The sequence below is a fragment of the Anthonomus grandis genome, chromosome 9 (assembly GCF_022605725.1).
Source record: "Anthonomus grandis grandis chromosome 9, icAntGran1.3, whole genome shotgun sequence".
Taxonomy (NCBI): domain Eukaryota; kingdom Metazoa; phylum Arthropoda; class Insecta; order Coleoptera; family Curculionidae; genus Anthonomus; species Anthonomus grandis.
In genome coordinates, this window is record NC_065554.1 from 6,376,929 (window position 1) to 6,382,000 (window position 5,072).

The following is a 5,072-nucleotide window of genomic DNA, read 5'->3' on the forward strand; positions in this document are numbered from 1 at the left end:
ATCAACCGAGATTATTGTTATATTTAAAAATGAAGTGTAATTTATTTTGGGATAAATAAAAAGTTTTTGAATTGAATTGAATTTGAATTGAATTGAATTGAATTTAAGGCGCTCTTTTTAAAATATTTTAAATTAATTGTTCAGAAATACCTCCTAAAATGTTGCAAATATTTGTAGAAAAAAGGAAATCGGGCTTGAATTTGTAAAAAAGTTACTATTTCATTTGACAGGTTTAGTTTAAGATTCAAGCCTAATTTTCTTTTTTTTGTCAAAGTTTTTGCAGCATTTTAACTGGCGTTTCTGAACAATTAAATTAAGATAATTTAAAAACAGTGCCTTAAATCAAAATTTCGCACAAAATAACTATTTTTTCTAAAATAAATGGAAAATCTAACAGATGACATTTTATTAAAAAAAATATTCATAAGCATTAACTTTCTCCGTATGTTGGCTGGCCATTTTTTTAAAACTTGGTCATATCTGTAACTGAAAATTTACTACAATAATCCGCATACGAAATTTAAATAAAATTGAGCTGACAGTTTAAAAGTTATGATAAATAAACAAATAATTATTCTTAACTTTAACACCCTGTATCTTTATTATTAAACATTTTTGAGATAAAATTTATAATGATAGTCTTTTTTTTTTAAATTTTTAAATATCAAGTATTAAAATAATGATGTTTAAACTGGACCACTTTGTATACATGTTTTTTTTTTAAATTCCCTTATGATCCCACCGTAACAATATTATTAAATTTTAAGGAAACCTCATAAGTCCTTTGTAAAATTTTTGATTGGATTTTAAAATCTTTCAGAATTTGTTGCTTTATACAACTGCCAGTAATATTTTTAAATTTTAAAAAGATTACAAAAAAACCTTAATTTGTTACAAAAAAATTAAAAAAAATATATTTTTTTACAGGTATGTAGTAGGGTGTTAAAGAATTACAGAGTATTACTTTTCTTATATTTCCATTATTTAAAATATGGCAAAAAAAGTGATTGATAAAAAAACTGCTATATTTTTTGTTGAATATAAAAAGGTCTAATTTTTTGTAGAATTCACAGTAAGTACACAAAAAACACTTTAATATATTGAATAACAAGGCTTTGATTATTTGTTTTTTTATTTATATAATAAAGATTAATGTTCATTTAATTAATTATATTTGAAATAATTAAGGAGAAATAATTGATGCTATTACAAGTATTATATTCAGAACATATCAAAATAGTTATTCACTTAAAATATATTGTTATTACGTAAATGATTTTATATTTTTAAAACTAAGGGTAATCTGTACTTCTTTGAAAATCACAGAAATTAGTGTGTTTAAAGCTTATGTAATCAAGGAAAAATTTGCAGTGTTTATTGCAAAGGAAACTAAAGTTAGGGGAAATTAAAAGTGTCGTAGGGTGAATGTCAATGTTCCCTTCGCCTTAAACAATACTGTAATCGCCGCAATATCATTACTATTATTTCAATGCGACCTATATTTAATTTAACCATAGCTAAAATTAAAAACGCCCCACTTTCATTTCGGTATTCGGCAATGCTGGCGTGGAACAACAGGCTTCGGTTTAGGTTTCAATGCGTGTGTATCGGTTCCTGTGTCAATACATAATTATTTTATTCTATAAATACATTATTTTTTATATAATAACTAATATGAATAATTTGCTGGTGTCCTGGGGGTTGGACTCCTTGAAACAAATCTTTGCAGGTAAGTTAAATTATATGCTATTTTTCCCTAGAAAAAAGGTTGCATAGAATAACGAAATTTATCATGGCGTCATGGCGACAAAAATGGCTATCTATACTCGTAGATGCTAATCATGCAGTAATCCAGCTAGTGTTTATTACTTTATATTTTATACATATTTTTTATATTTATATATCCAGTATGTTCTAACATTTTTGATTTTACACAAAATTTTAGATAAACATGACGTGTGGCATATCATACCTACCATACAGGGAGGTATGACGGTAATTTATATTGACATATAAATTGAGACAGGAATGCGAATATAATAAAGTGGCTGAAATAATAGTGGGTTGGTCCGTCCTATCTGATCCCAGAGCTAATTCTTTGGTATGTTTCATTATTACCTTATAAATAATTTTAAAATAAAAAAAAAAACTTAATTTTGCTATTTATCACCTTAAGAATGAAATCTATACAGTATGGCTTTAAATAAAAAATATTTTTCATTTTAGATTGAATCCGACTTTTCAATTTTATATCCAGGCACCGAACTGTCAATATTAACATATTGGGATATATTTTTTGAAAATGTATTAACACTAAAAAAGAAGGAAATTGATGAGACGAGAGATCCAATTCTGCAGGACTTAATCGAAAAACTAAAATTAAAAGAGCAACTGACTGCTGGTATGAATGAATCTTTATTTTTAACCTGTTATTAGAAGTAGTTCATCAATCAAGGGTTAATGCTAGTTTAGCTTAGGGCCAATTTTTCAATAGAGGCTTATCCCAACCCAACCTAAGAGTAAAGTCTTATCAAATTTGACACTTTGCATGAAATTTTGACAGCATTGACAAGACTTGACCATCGGGTTAGGGATAATCCTCTATTAAAAAACCGGATCTTAGTGTGTTTAAATGCCAAATTTTAGTGCTGCTTTTAATTATTATTGCTTGACATTTAGTTATCTGTGCGTTGGCTAAAAAAAACATTGTGCTCATCAAGTAAATTTAATAATTGATTGGAATTTAAATATTTTAGATTCAAAAGTAGCGTTGCAAATCGCATCCTTGCCGCGTATCTTTCCACAAAGATCTCGAGCGGTCCAAACCAAAAGGTCGCTTGAGATTGGGAAAAGAACACTGGAAGTATACCACGAATGAATCTGTGGAAGGAATAATTATCCATGCTACAGTAAGTCACAACTTTTATCATTAAAATAGAAGACAGGTGGTTGTTGCTTGACTTGCACGACAGATCTGATTTTTTTTTTTAAAGACAATTAATTAATTAATTAATTAATTTTTAAATTTTTTGTTTTTTATTTTTTTCAAATAAATTAAATAAAATAAAATTTTTAATTTAATTTAATTTTTTTATTTTAAATTATTTTTAATACGTGTATTTTATAAACTTTTTTTATTTTAGGCATCAAGAGATATAGAAACTAAAATACAAAGTCAAATTGAGAAAGCTGCTAGAAGAAAAGTACATAGGGAAGCGCAACCGTATTTAATAGTCGAAGGCCCACAATTGACCGACATCAGGAATACGTATGTTGTAATTGATAAAATTCATTAATCTGTTTGGAATTTTTGAGAATTTGATGGAATTGTTGATTTGATTGAGGAATAATACATTCTAAATTTTATAATAAATATTTAATTAATAATTTACTTTTGTTTTATTTTATACTTATTGGGAAAAAAACAAAATTTTGTACAGGGTGGCCAAATAAGCGAGGTAAGCGGCTGTATCTCAGGACCTGTACATCTGGCAACAATGGAATTTTTTTTATTATTATAAATGTGGTTGTGAGAAAATTCTGGAAATTATTTTTAAGTTCCGTATTTCACCGCAAGAGGGCGCAACTGAAAATTAAATAAAAGAAACGTCTTTTTCTCCGAAAACTTAAGTATTAACTTATACTTTTGATATTATTTTTAGTAAGCCTAGATAATTTGCTATAATTTTGGTTTTATGAATTATTGACGTACGAATGATAGTAGGGGTGGGGGAAGCTATTGAAAGTGGAATCATTAAAATCGGTGTAAATTCTATACCACTTATTCGATTTAAGCGATTTAAAATTTATTTGCAAGATCAGTGTAACTGCTTTAAAAGTCTGATCTCATCACTACCCTATAGTTCCTAATAAAACCGCCAAAGGGCGCAATTTGTAATAATTCCAGTTTTTTTCATTTTGCTCCAAAAATTCAAATCGAATGGTAGATTTTTTACATCATATTTAAAAAGTAAATAAAATTTGCAAAAATACTGTGAAAACCGCACGATAATATCTTTGCTTGTTTAAAAGTAATAGCGAATTAAAGTCTTCTACGCACCGAGTCTAAACTTATATATCGCCATCTAGCGCTCGGCCTTAGAATGTCTAGTTAACGTATAGTAGGCGGCAAAAACAAAAGAAACTTTTAAAAAGGATTGTATGGAAACGTGAAATATTTATTAGACAGCCAGTTTTAATCTGTTTTCAATTTTCTTTGCTCGATTTTTTGTAAACTGCCTTTGACAAATAATAAAGCTGTGGATTTGATTGCGGTTTTCTTTGAGTGCTTTCAAAATGCTGCAATAGCTGAACGACGGTACAGTGCCCTTCGGTGTCCAGATAGCCGCCATTATGGCAGAAGAATTTTTTCCACGGTTGGTACAGCGACTACGCGATACTGGGAGTTTTAGTCGGCCCAAATTTAGAAGGCGTCGCTCTACTGGAAGAACTGAAGAAAACATTATTAATGGGTTGGCCTACGTAGAGTTTAATAGGTATAATGGAACTCGTGCGTTATCTTTAGATTTGGGAATAGCTTGGACTACTGTTCAAAATATACTTAAAGACCACAGGTAATACATCTTTTTATTATAATTTTCTTCTCGAATATAGGCATTTCTTTTTATTTTAAGGCTACACCCTTTTCATATAATCCTACACCAAGCTCTAAACGAACATGATTTTGAGCGCCGAATTGATTTTTGCCAATGGATACTAGCAATGATTCACGAAAACAGGGATTTTTTGTCACAGATTCTGTGGACCGATGAAGCCACTTTTTGTAGCGATGGGAAAGTCAACAGGCATAACATGTATTATTGGTCGGTTAAAAATCCTCGTTGGATGCGAAAAGTCCAGCACCAAGGCCGCTGGAGTGTAAACGTGTGGTGTGGCATTATCGGAATGAAAATTATTGGGCCTTATTTTTTTGATGGCACATTAACCGGTAATGTTTTTTTGCAATTTTTAACAAATTCCTTGCCTATTTTAATGGAAGATTTGACATTGGAAGTAAGACGGACCATGTATTTCCAATTGGACGGGTGCCCAGCACATTTTTCCCGTTTGGT

The 5,072-nt window shown here is 29.5% G+C and overlaps 1 long non-coding RNA gene across 2 annotated transcripts; it reads left to right on the top strand.

Moving 5' to 3' along the window:
• Positions 1 to 1,559: 1,559 nt before the first annotated feature.
• Positions 1,560 to 3,387, top strand: LOC126740627 (uncharacterized). 2 transcript variants are annotated; one of them, XR_007661958.1, is made up of 5 exons: positions 1,560 to 1,729; positions 1,946 to 2,101; positions 2,227 to 2,401; positions 2,757 to 2,909; positions 3,144 to 3,387. It is a non-coding gene; the product is annotated as an uncharacterized LOC126740627 (long non-coding RNA). The 2 variants fall into 2 exon arrangements; XR_007661959.1 differs by having other exon boundaries at positions 3,152 to 3,387.
• The last annotated feature ends 1,685 nt before the right edge of the window (positions 3,388 to 5,072 follow it).